Source organism: Hippocampus zosterae, chromosome 8, assembly GCF_025434085.1.
Source record: "Hippocampus zosterae strain Florida chromosome 8, ASM2543408v3, whole genome shotgun sequence".
Lineage (NCBI taxonomy): Eukaryota > Metazoa > Chordata > Actinopteri > Syngnathiformes > Syngnathidae > Hippocampus > Hippocampus zosterae.
The window spans coordinates 23,147,250-23,161,141 of record NC_067458.1 but is presented as its reverse complement, the minus strand read 5'-3'; positions in this window follow the sequence as shown (position 1 = coordinate 23,161,141).

Sequence of the window (13,892 nt, the reverse complement as noted above, 5' to 3'; positions counted from 1 at the left end):
AACGGAGAGAATGACGAGTCAACCCAAGGTGCTGCGACGCTTTTCGCCACACGGAGGCGACAAAGCGAAGCAAAAAGGCGTTCTTAATTGCAACAAATCTGATGCGTGAAATTACACATTTAAAAAAGCAGCAACAAAAAAAAATGACACTGCTATCAGACAGAAAATGGTAAACGAGTTAAGAAATACATTTACAGATCATCCGACCGTGGGTTTGATGACCATTATGTTGATGATGATGATTTTTTATTTTAATTTTTTAAATTTATGTTCATGTCGTGGCCCAGCGGCAGCACAATGCTGCTGCAGCGGGGAAGGCGTAAAAACTGTCACCTCACACCGTTGGCAACCTTCAGAGCGCAGCAGCATCTATGTCATTTAGCCTGTCAATCAAGATTCGGGAGGGTGGGGGCATGAGGGAAGCGGAGGCTCCAGTTTGTTAAATAACAAGAAAAAAACCCCAAACTGGTTATTATTGCAACATGATCCAAAAGAGGCGTCCAAATTGAACAAGACCGAAGTCAATCAGGATTCAATCCGTTTTTTAGAAGAACGGAACATGAATGCAAACATTCTGGGTTTATTTTGAATGCTCTAAGCACGTGATCCCGTCCGCTGGTGGGAAACTGGGTCACGGTGGTTAATAAAAGCTTTAATCATTGCAAATACACATTTCAAGCACACTTTAAATTAGTCGTAATATTCTAGTTCATTTATTTGGTATGATAAGAGTGCAAGCCTATCCACATTTGAGCACAATAAGGACCATCCCTAAATAGTTTGTCCAAAAACCATTTTCTTTCTCAAGGTTTCAAGTTCAGCCTTTGGAAAGGGTGCAGGCTTTTCAGTTAATCATCTAGTTATTATCATCATAGCGTCTAATAATAATATCTGTTATTCCCAACTCTGATAGCACTGCTTCAAATGCAATGGCTAAGGAATGTTGTGTCTCATGGGGCTGGACTCGGCTGTAGCACTCAATATGGTCGCCTGCACGATTCTGTTGCCCCGTTTGCAGGACCAGGAGGGCATTAGTAGCAACGGTCTGTTGGGGTTTTATATCATAGGTGGCAGGCGGAACATTTCCTGTGAGTCTTATTTTGTTCTGAGTCGCTCTCTGCCCTAATGTCATATGGTGTTCCACAGGGTTCAATTTCGGGGCCCCTGCTGTTTTTGTTGTATTTGCTACCCACGAGGATTTTCTTACACTGCCAGTCCTTTCTCAAGTGTCGCCAGTTGGTCCATTTCGCTGTTGCTCGCCTGTGTAGCATGCAACTCCAGTTCTGGCCATCATTCACGGGTTTATTTATTTTCAACTCATTAAATGATCTTGCCCCAGTTGACCTCTCTGAGCTCCTCCACCCTTACGTACCTGTCAGGGTGCCTCAGGTCTCCAGACCAGAAACCCCCTTTGGAATGACCTCCCTCTAAACATTCGGCACACCACCGGGATTGGCATTATTTGGCTTTTGACTCACCATGAGACTCAACATTGCGTTACTGCTTTATTGTGTTTACAGTTTTTATGTTATTCATGTCATACTTTTTATGTAATATTTTTACTTGAGGCGGCCCGGTAGTCCAGTGGTTAGCACGTCGGCTTCACAGTGCAGAGGTACCGGGTTCGATTCCAGCTCCGGCCTCCCTGTGTGGAGTTTGCATGTTCTCCCCGGGCCTGCGTGGGTTTTCTCCGGGTGCTCCGGTTTCCTCCCACATTCCAAAAATATGCATAGCAGGCTGATTGAACACTCTAAATTGTCCCTAGGTGTGAGTGTGAGCGTGGATGGTTGTTCGTCTATGTGTGCCCTGCGATTGGCTGGCAACCGATTCAGGGTGTCCCCCGCCTACTGCCCGGAGACGGCTGGGATGGGCTCCAGCACCCCCCGCGACCCTAGTGAGGATCAAGCGGTACGGAAGATGAATGAATGAATGAATTTTTACTTGATGTACAGCACTTCGTATGCGGCTGTAGCTGCATTTGAGGTGCTCTATAAATAAAGTAAAGTTGAAGGTTGATATCGATGGCACCGCTCAGTGACATGTCTGAAGAGGATGTTTTGCAGTCGCGTATATTTTGTGTATTATTTCTAACCGCCAATGAGTCGTGTCACTCGCCGCTATGTGACATTCGCGAGTGACGTGAGGCGCAGGTGAGTTGAGTTTCAAACATGATGAAGGCGGAAGTGACGTTCCCAACGTGGCGAATAATTCCGACATGACGAGCGCATTGATCGGCGCGTGCTCCCAATGTGGTCCTGACAAGCTGACTGTGTGCGCGTGTGTGTCTGAAGGGAGGGGGGGGGGTGCGGGGCGAGGGGGGGTTACAATCCCATCATTACCAAAGCTGTCACTCAAGCGCGGCTCGCCGCCTTCCGCCAGCAGCTTTCCCGACTGATTGATCCGTGCTGATGGCATTGCACAAATAATTACCGCCACGCTCCTGACGCGCGCGTTCACGCTTCGCCAAGGTAATCGGAAAAGGGGCGACCGAAGGGAGCGGCGAGGGTGCCATTTCGTATTACCCCGAAAGGGACGAGCGTGGGGCCATGCGTCACTTCCTGTCATGCAGCAAGCTATTATCTTGAAAACAAAGATGATTGATATTTATGGCAACGTTGTAAGTTGCAAGCGAATGGTTTCCTCCGAGACAATTTGGTGAGTTGTTGTAACTTGTATCTTTCAGTTGGGGGAACAAGACAAGGGACAATTGGTTCTGTAAACTCGTATCTTTGTTGCGAAACGCAGTGAAGCCAAGCTCAAGCTTTAAATATTTTTGAATTGGTCAACTTTACTATTATTCATTCATTCATCTTCCGTACCGCTTGATCCTCACTATTAATTTTTTAAAAAATTTTTGTCATGAGAAAAATCTGCTCGTTAATACAGCGCATTCGGAAAGTCACTTCTTCCACGCAACATATCGGCAAAATAAAAAAAATAAAAAAACAATATGTAAAAATCTTTAAAAAAAAATTTTAATCTGTGAAAAAAAAAAACACTTGCATTCAGGAAGTATTCACAAGGCTTCAATTTATTCACATTTTCTCATGTTGCAGCAAATGAATGATTTATTTCCCCGAAAACACACACGATAACCATACGGACATGTAAAGAGTCTTTATTTTCATGTAGCCAATTTATTAAAAATGACAAAAAATCAAAAGAAAACACTGCTTCACTTTGTCAACAATTTATGTCGCGGGCTAACAAATAGCATCTGGCGGTGGTAACATTTTATGCACCGGATATTTGAACACACGCTCTGGACCAACACATGTAGACTGATAATGTGAAGAAAATAACATTCACATATTCTTTTTCCTCTGCGAAGAATGGCTAACCTAAGGAGGCGTGACCATCTCCGTGTCTGCGTTGCGCTGCCCCCTGAAGTCAAGTGTGAGCGCACCCAAAATAGTCAGATAAGAGCTTTGGCGTGGCAAGACTTTGGTCCACATTGCGCACCTCTACTTCTCCATTAATGCCCCCCCCCCCCCCCCAGCAAGCCGATGCACAACACAAGGTGAACTCCGGCGCTTGCGAGGAAGCGAGCGATGATTAAATGATCAAACGGCCGACGTGTCACCGCCAGGCGCTCGTCTTCGCCACGAGTGGGTGAGAAGAAGGGGAGGGGGGCGTGCTGGGGGTTGGGGGGGGGGTGGGTATTTCAAGCGCACGAGTAATTACAGCCGCCATGTCAGCTTGACATTAATGCAGCCAGCAGAGAGCGCCTAATTGGCCTCGGAGGAGCCCAGAGTGAACCAGAAAATATATTAACATTTTAAAAAAGCATATTTTGCCTAATCCGCTCACTTTCCAACAATATTTGAAGACCCCCAAAAAACGCCCCCGGGCGGGAGAATTTAAATGAGCGATTTTGTTTTTGAAGGAAACGGCCAATGAGACAGAAAAGAGACTAAAAAGGGGGGTGCGGGGGTGGGGCTGGGGGGGGGGATCATTAGAGAGGCTGACAGGCTGGCTGGCTGCTGACTGGCTGCCCTGTCACCGCGCACCACCACATGAAAAGAGCCATAAACGTGCAGCCACAAGTCAAAGCCTATTATCTGCACGTTCAAATGATGCAAAGGCTGAGGGAGGGGTTGGGTTGTCGGGGGGGGGGGGGGTGCGGGGGCAGGCCCGTGTATGCTGTAGGGGAGAAATTGGCCAGATGGAAGATCTTGTAACCACTTAGCAAACGCACAACAAACGTCTGCTCCGCCCCCTCCGACACCCCCCCGCCCCCCTTCCCAAAATCATAACGAAATTAATAAGAATGCGTTGTCATGTGTGTTCTGTAAGTGGTTACCCAAAATGCGCACGCAACTCAATCCGCTGTTGTGTGTCATGCCAGTGGAGCAGTTTTTGACGCCGGTTTTGTCTTGAATTGTCAAATCGTGATTGGACGATAATGACAACGGTGCTCAAAAGCAAATTTTAATCGGATTTTAATCAGCTTGATGTGCGCTCAAACGTCTCTGATAGCGATTTCAATTTTTTTCTTTTCCTCGCGCGGTAGATTTTTGAGAGATTTTTATTTTTTGTTTTGATGTTTGACTGATAAAAGGTTGTGCTATACGGATTTTAAAGCAATGGAGTTTCAGAAAAATGAGAAATAATAAATGGTGAATGGAATTTAGTCACTTTTATTTATTTTGTCAAGTGGTTGCACAAAAAAATAAAAATCTGAATCCAGATAATTTTTTTCAGTAGATATATAGTCTAATTCTTCTTCTTATTATTATTATTATGAAAACCTGATGTGTTTGAGAAAAACGGGCAGATTCCGAATCATCTCAAAAAAATCCTCAAGAAAAGTTTATTTCCATCTCTGATGGAAAAAATGAGTAAAAAAATGATTTGGGGATTTCTCCATTGTGCGACAAATAAAAGTTTTCTTTTTTTCTGACCAGCCTCATTAAATCAAGCAGCGCCTTGTAAAATGCGATTGGAAATTGTCACAAGTAAAAAAAAAAAAAAAATTCCTCTCTCAAAATCTTTTCAATTCAAATGGGATTTTGACTGACCTTTCACGACCCACAAAATATCGTGGTCCGTGACAATATCAGGACCAAATCTACCCAAAAGGAAGCGTTGCCGTTCTCATTTCACCGGTAAACCTTGGAAGAGAAACTGGACTACGATTGGCCGGTCTTAAAATGCAGAGATGGCAAAGATCACGTTTTTTTGTTCTCACTTCTCACCGCCATTTTCTCAATCCTTTCTGTGTCTTTCCACGCCGGAGGTGCTCGCCCCGCCCCTCCACTCCCTTCTCGCCGTCTCGTGTCCGCCGGCCTCCTCCCACCCCCCCCCCCCCCACCCCATCTCAAGTTCTGTTTTCTAAAAAGGGCAAAAAGCTCTCCCGGCCGAGCCGTTTTGGCACCGGCGGGGGTCTCGGCTGCCCTCGTCAGCGCGGAACGCCGCTAACGCTTCGTGACTTGCCCTCGTCTCTTGTCGCATCACCGGAGCACATGCCCAAAGCCATACCCGGATAACATCTTGAAACCATTTGCTGTACTTAAGAAACGTGGGTGTTTGGAAATTTTATCCCTTGAACTCACTCGGCGACAAGAAGTTTGGTCGGCATGAGTAGACCCACAAAAACGTCTGAGGAAAAATTTTGGTTCAAAGCTGACAGGGTCATTTTGTCCACCTTTTGAAATTTTGTCTGAAAAACCTCGACATGTAAATGATACTAAATGGGAAGTTTTCCAAAATTCAGCCCTGAAATTTCAATCAGCAACATGAAATTTGGTCGGTGCTTCTATGATGAGAAGACCTACAAAAAAGTCTCATGTGGCAGACCATTTGCTGTACTTAAGAAACGTGGGTGTTTGGAAATTTTATCCCTTGAACTCACTCGGCAACATGAAGTTTGGTCGGCATGAGTAGACCCACAAAAACGTCTGAGGAAAACTTTTGGTTCAAAGCTGACAGGGTCATTTTGTCCACCTTTTGAAATTTTGTCTGAAATACCTCGACATGTAAATAATACTAAATGGGAAGTTTTCCAAAATTCAGCCCTGAAATTTCACTCGGCAACATGAAATTTGGTCGGTGCTTCTATGATGAGAAGACCTACAAAAAAGTCTCATGTGGCAGACCATTTGCTGTACTTAAGAAACGTGGGTGTTTGGAAATTTTATCCCTTGAACTCACTCAGCAACATGAAGTTTGGTCGGCATGAGTAGACCCACAAAAACGTCTGAGGAAAAATTTTGGTTCAAAGCTGACTGGGTCATTTTGTCCACCTTTTGAAATTTTGTCTGAAAAACCTCAACATGTAAATGATACTAAATGGGAAGTTTTCCAAAATTCAGCCCTGAAATTTCAATCAGCAACATGAAATTCTGTGGGTGCTTCTATGATGAGAAGACCTACAAAAAAGTCTCGTGTGGCCATACTGCTACTTTTGTTTCAAGTGACGCTATTTGTCATTTAGCCCGTTTCCAGGTGACCTGAAAGAGATTTTCTGTGATCGCAACCAAATTTTCTCCTCATGAAACGATTTCAAAGTCACCCCCCCAAAAAAACCCCCAAAAAATCCGCTGCAGAACACCCCAAAAAAAAAACCCCAAAAAAATCCACTGCAGAACACAAAACCTTCACCACCTCACTCGGAGCTAAACGCCAGGCAATAATTTTCCATCTCGACTTCGAGACGGGGACACCGTAAAAAATAAAAATTGTCCAGCGTTTTCTCCGCCTCTAAACGGCCATCCATTTTGTTTTTTGCGGCCAATAAACGAGGTGACCCCGCCGGCAAAACAGCTTTGGCCTTCGACTCGAAATCCCCGCCCGACCGGGAGCGCATCATCATCATCCGCCGATATCCCCCCGCTTCCCACATCTAGCAAACACGGCCCCCCCGCCCGGGAATCCCGTCTGGGAACCATTTCTCTCCATCCGTTTCAAGGACTGTAAACAACGGCGGCCAAGGAGATTCTCCTCGGCTCAATTACGCCGCTGCCCCGCGGCCTCCCGTGGCCTTGAGAGATGGCGTCTATAATTAGACGAGGCCAGACGTTATTGATGACCCCCTCCTTGGCGTTAGCATTAGCATTCGCGTCAAGGGGGGCCCGGGCGGACGGCTTCCGGACCCTGGCGGCGTGACGGGCGGACGCCGGGGCTGTTGGGCCCCGCTCATCAATACAAGCGGCTCTTTTGTCGGTAATTTGCAATAAGTGTCGGCGCCGCATCTTTCGGGACGTGGAAATCATTAGCGGCTGAGGCCCCGCTCGGCCCCTAATTGGAAGCGTTGGGCCTTATCAGAGCGAGTTTTTCCGAGACCTATGACAGGCACCGATTGCAAAATCATTGCGGGCTTGTCAATTTAAGAGGCCGTTAAAGGGCTTATTTTAATTTTAATTGGAACTTCCCGCTTCATGCGCCAGATTAGAAATGAGCTGCGGGGCGGGTCAAATTGACAGCTAGTCCGACCGAGTCCGCTCGGCCTCCTCGGATTGTGAGTGGAAAATGTCCCAATTAAGTGTCGCTGCTTAAGTTGCTTGTCGAGCTTGTGCGCGCGGAAGGACGTCGATCACCTGCGCTAAAGCGAGCGGCTTTCGGGGGTTTTTTTTGTTTTTTTTTTCTTCCAAATGCCGTGACCGTGAATGTAGCGTTGCCGGATTTAATGAGGACAGACAGGCTGAGAGATGCTGGAATTCTCTTCATTTTAAATGTTTACAAAATGCGAAACTAAATTCAAGAGAAAGATGGCAAACAAAGTTCATGGAAACATACAAAGTTTGAAACAAATTGACAAAAATCAAGATAAAAATTTACAAACTGAAAAAGAAATTCAAAAAAATTCACCAAAATTACAAATACCAATTATTTACAAAATATTACTTATGTTTCCAAATAAAATTACACAAGTTTAAGGAAAGATGGAAACAATTTAAATCAAAATGAGAACCACACAAAATTGCATAACCTTGAAACTCAAAAACCTTGAAAAAATAAAACTCAAATTGCATAACCTTGAAACTCAAAAACCTTGAAAAAATAAAAACTCAAATTGCATAACCTTGAAACTCAAAAACCTTGACAAAATAAAACTCAAATTGCATAACCTTGAAACTCAAAAATCTTGAAAAAATAAAACTCAAATTGCATAACCTTGAAACTCAAAAACCTTGAAAAAATAAAACTCAGATTGCATAACCTTGAAACTCAAAAACCTTGAAAAAATAAAACTCAAATTGCATAACCTTGAAACTCAAAAACCTTGAAAAAATAAAAACTCAAATTGCATAACCTTGAAACTCAAAAACCTTGAAAAAATAAAACTCAAATTGCATAACCTTGAAACTCAAAACCCTTGAAAAAATAAAACTCAGCTTAAAAAATGTTACATTTAAAAATGATTTTAAAAATTTGTGTTTTTATTTTAATAAATGAAAATAACTGCAAACAAACGGAACCTTGTAAAATATTTAATTGAGAAATGTTGATACTCTTATAAAAAAAATATTTAAAAAATGGACGAATAGGAAAAAAAAATTTGCAAACTGGAAAAAACTCATACAACTGAAAATAAATCTACCGGGGGTGGGGGGAAATCTTCACCAAAGCACTGTCTCCTCCATGCTAACGTCGTTGACATCAGCTTCGCTGCGGGCCGTGACGGCTAACTGCACAAACGTGTCACAAGTGGAGCGGAACTCGTGTGAAAATCGGCCTCGCCCACACAAAAAAATCACATCTCCTTCCGCTAAATGGAGCCGTCACGTGCCATTAAAGCCTCGACTGGGCGTCCGTTCCACCATCCAGTCCAGCGCGCTAGCCGCTAACGGCGAGAGAGCTAATGGCCGTCTCATTAGGCGGCCGGGGCCCCGACTGTGGGAGCCGGCGTTGACCGCGCCGGCTGTTCTTTCCGCGCTGTCGCAAAGCATACGAGCCCATTCGCGTGACCTCATTAGACGTCGATAAAGAAGTTAACGGCTCTTTGCTAAACATGCGTCACGTGCTAAAAAGACCATTCCGGAACCGTCTGGTTGTGCCGCTAAGAGTGGAGGATGTGAGGGGGGCGGGGTGGGGTGTAGGGAATACGGGGGATGAACCCTGCCTCGCCGGGAGGGATCCTGACAAGCGGAGCGACGCAAAAGGCATGTTTAAGAGCAGCCAGTCAGTGAAGAGAAAAAAGATTTATGCTTTTAATTAATGGCAATTAAACCGCGCCCGCCAGGCTGGCCCGTGGCGATTGTTCTGCGTGGAAGAAAGGAAGAAAGAAAGAAAGAAAGGAAGGAGGAGGGCGAGGCGCTGACGAGCATTTGAATGCGATAAGCTCCACCAGGGGAGCTGACACTGCGGGCGTCAAACCTTCCGCTAAATCAATAACACAATTAAACTTTCATAAAGCACCCCCGCGCTCGCCTTTGATACGTCAAACTCTCCTCCCAGAGCAGGAGAGCAAACAGACGGCCAGCCATCGCCCGGCAATCAAAGTCCAATCCGAGACAATCAAAGACCCGTGGCAGGGACAATCAAAGTTTCATCAGCGAGCGATCAAAGGGGCTCGTTAGCACGCGCCGCCGCCGCTAATTACGGCGAATGAGCGGGACTTCGGCAACCGCCAAACCGATCTTCTTCGTACGACGCATCGGATCGACATTCACAACTCGGGTCCGTATGGATTTTTTTTTGTTTTTTTTTCCAGGCCAATTCCGATATTTGACAGAACAAATTTTGATAACAGATTGATCAATTTGTTTCTCATTTTTGCTCGGCGAATGAGCGGGACTTTGGCAACCGCCAAACCGATCTTCTTCGTACGACGCATCGGATCGACATTCACAACTCGGGTCCATATGGATTTTTTTTTTGTTTTTTTTCCAGGCCAATTCCGATATTTGACAGAACAAATTTTGATAACAGATTGATCAATTTGTTTCTCATTTTTGCTTGGCGAATGAGCGGGACTTTGGCAACCGCCAAACCGATCTTCTTCGTACGACACATCGGATCGACATTCACAACTCGGGTCCAGATGGATTTTTTTTTGTTTTTTTTCCAGGCCAATTCCGATATTTGACAGAACAAATTTTGATAACAGATTGATCAATTTGTTTCTCATTTTTGCTCGGCGAATGAGCGGGACTTCGGCAAACGCCAAACCGATCTTCTTCGTACGACGCATCGGATCGACATTCACAACTCGGGTCCATATGGATTTTTTTTTGTTTTTTTTTCCAGGCCAATTCCGATATTTGACAGAAAAAATTTTGATAACCGATTGATCAATTTGTTTCTCATTACAACAGCGAGGAAAAACGGCAACAATAAAATAATCAGCCAATTAATTTTTGGGGGGGCTTTTTAAAGTTAAATATACATCAGAGCAGATCTGAAGTCGTTATTGGCTGTGAATGAAGCGAGGGAAGACTCCGTTGTAATTTTCTGTTCCCTGTTTCTCAAAACAGCGATTACGATGCTAATCCAATGCTAATGCTAACATCACAAAAATCGATTCCAATTTGTCCGTATGGAGTCGTGACGAGCTCCATTTCCTGTTCACATTTTGCTTCTTTATCAATTGGCAGTCATAGTGGTTTAGAAGTAAATATCCAGGTTGTGGGGGCAGGGGAGGGGGGGGGGGGGTCCTGTGGAAATGCAACCCCATTGACAGCTGATTGGTACCAGCACCAAACACCAGCTGGACCCCCCTGCTTTGTCCATGTGTTTGTGCACGAGCGTATTTGTTTGCGTGTACTCTGAAGCCGACATATTGCAATTCCCATGGTGATGGAATTAATGCCAGCCGCCATGACAAACGCACACTCACCAGGAAGGAATTACCTTGAGGAATGGCTACACGCATGCAGAGCAAAGCTACGAGACCCCCCCCCCCCCCCCCCCCCACCCACACACACACACCTTGATGCTAACGCTGTATGTCCAAGTGTGACTTCTATGACTTTAGGGCAGTGGTGCTAATTAGCGTGTGGCTAACCTAGCGTCCCAGAAAGGTGACTCCGTTCCCACCTTGCCACCTTTAGCCAACACCCCCCCCCCCCCCCCCGCAGGCGATGACTGGGATGTCGTCGTGAAAATGTCTCTCAGTAAAGGCGGAAACGTTGGCCTTTTCCCACATGTAAATTCCTCTTTTGGCCGAAACGCTCCTCTGGTTACTGGAGCACGTTTATTTGCGTCTGGATGCTAATTGAAATATTTGAATAATCAGCGGAAATAGTCGTGACTCAACACGAGAAGATCTTAAACTCAGCATTGAACCACCACGGATAACATTTTTTTTTTGACAACGACACCCAGAACAAATAAATTCAAAGTACTGCACTCCAAAAATACATAACTTTTAATTGAAATATTTCAAATCACCAGTAGATGGCAGATATGTTGCACTTGCACCAAAATCTTATACTGCCCTAATCATTTTTTATTTTTTTTTTGCGTATTTGAAATGATATGCAGGACAAACATGATTCCTCATCAAGAAATTTGATTTATTTTGTGTACAAAATTAGTCATACTCAATATCGGTTTCTCGTGCAGCAGTGTTGCGCCGTCCTCGAATGGTAATTTTTATGAAAGGGAGCCGTTTGCGTTGAAAAAAATAAAATATTGTCAATGGTTATTTTGCTTGGTTCAAATTCTTTCTTCTTTTATGTACATGCATTGAAAAATATATTCAGAAAAATGTCTGCAAGGGAGTTGCATTAAACCGACATTAAAACGTTCAACTTTGATTGACGACTGTTAATTTGTCCCGTTACTTTTGCCTGCTTAAAAAGTGAGAAGCAACGACGGTATCGAATCACCCACGACGACGCTCAACTGCCGATCAAGATAGGAGTGGGCGGGGACCAAGTGGAAGGTGGAAGCCGGACGCGAGTGGCCGGGCGAGCTGATTGGCCGAGACAAAAGGGGCGTGGCTAACAAGAACAGGTAGAAACAAAAGAGCAAACAAACAAAAAAACAAATACGACAAAATAATACCGATCATGACACTTTTGTACATCACTCCATCCTCTACTGGGCCCATCACCACGACGCACTCGGCCAGTACACCCCCCCCCCCCATCGAGTACATTCTGAACGAAACATTCTCTCCAAGTTTTGGGGGGGGTGTGGCCTCGCTGATTAGAAATAATACCCAAGCAGGAAGTTATTAGTTTACAGCAGGCAGAAATGAGGCCAAGGAGGGGTGGAGTGCAGGGGGGGGGGGGCTTTGGGCGGCGTTGGCCGCGTGTGTTGGAGGGGGGGGGGGGCTGTTCTGCGATGATGAATGAGCACATTTCCCCGAGCAAAAGCCTGACCTGGATAGCGCGCTCGCCTTCCTCCTCCTCTTGCCAAGTGGGCCGCCATTTTTCAGCAACGACCGCCCCCCCCCCCCACCACCCACCTTTTCCTACACCACCCCCCCAACCCTCCGTAATCCCTCCACCCCCCGAGTTGGCGTAATTTGATCAAATAGCGAGCACCCTTCCCCGCCACTTATTGGCCAATTAAGTCAAGTTCTCACGCAGGGGGTCCAGCTGGCGGCGTGTTATCCCGGGATGAATTGATTGAAGCGGCGCGGCCTTCTTTAATGATGGAGGTGATAATACTTGTAATTCTTCTCAGTCATGGGGACGCAGCTGTTGGCGCCCTAATCCTTGTCCTGATACACTGAAGTAGAGGCAAGGCATTAATCTGCCTGCCTCTCCCCCCCCTCCCTCATTCGCAATATGCTGATCGGACATCTGTGTAGTGCCACGTTGAAAGTGTAACGACATGGAGGAGGAAAAGGAAGATGAGCGTGCCAAGATCACAACTGCTGGCATTCTGGGGTGAGGGGTTGGGGGGGGTATGGCCCCCACCCCAATAACTGGCGCCCCTGTGACAACTTAAGAAGGATAGAGACTCGGGGAGTGAAAAATCAATGAATACACGCATCGCTTTCAAAGGCGTGAATTAGCATTCCCAAAACGGGCTGGGGTTGGGGGGGGGGGGGGTGACGGGGTTTGTAGGGGGGGGCGGCGGGGTAATCATCCCGCCTGCAGCCATCCACTCAAAAACATCAAATTACACTAATGAGCTCTAACTGCACAGAAATGGGAGGCAGAAACCGAGCGGTAAAGTCGCACGCCGGGCCAAACCTCGGCTTCAAACCTTACTTTGAAAGCCCTGACCTCACTCGATGCCTTATTTTAAAACCTTAATGCTGTCTTAAAACCCTCGTCCGGGTTTGACAGCCTAATTTGAATTCAAAGCCTATTTTCAATCCAAGACGCGGTTTAAAACCTGCAAACCTTCATTTGGAACACGAATGCAATCTTGAAAGCTGACGTGCTAACGCTATGCTAACGCGAGGCCTTGTCACTGTCCATGGTGCTAGCTTAGTTTCCAAGCTGCCCCCGTAGAGATTTCATCTCCATCTGTTTCCAGAAACAAAATTAACTTGTTACGAGTGATGTGAACATGTAAACCACCCCCTTAAAAACGACCCTGGCCCGCTCCCCAGACGGCGTGGGCAAAGTTGAAAGGTCAGCATCGTCGTGTAGCAACCAGCTAATTAGCCCGTCTGCGTAAGCGGCCGCAGACGAGAGCAGCGAAAGCTCCGGGGAGTCGGATCACCGTGTTCGGGGGGAGTGCCCCCTGCTCCTTTCCTCATCTTTTAATTAATAATTAACAAAGTAGCCTAGCGCCCAGTCATGTTAGCTTGTTAGCGCAAACCTCGCCTGTTTGATCCGAAACAGAAAACCGTGCGAGACCACTCGCGACACTTGACGATGATTTGTGTGGTAATCACGATATTTGAAGGAAACCATCGATGATGCGTCACAATGTCCGCCTTGTTGGATCGACACTGCATCACAACAGAAAACGATGCGATACAACGTCAGCGGTATCGCGATATTTGATACAATTGCAACTGACATTCCGGTTCAAATAAT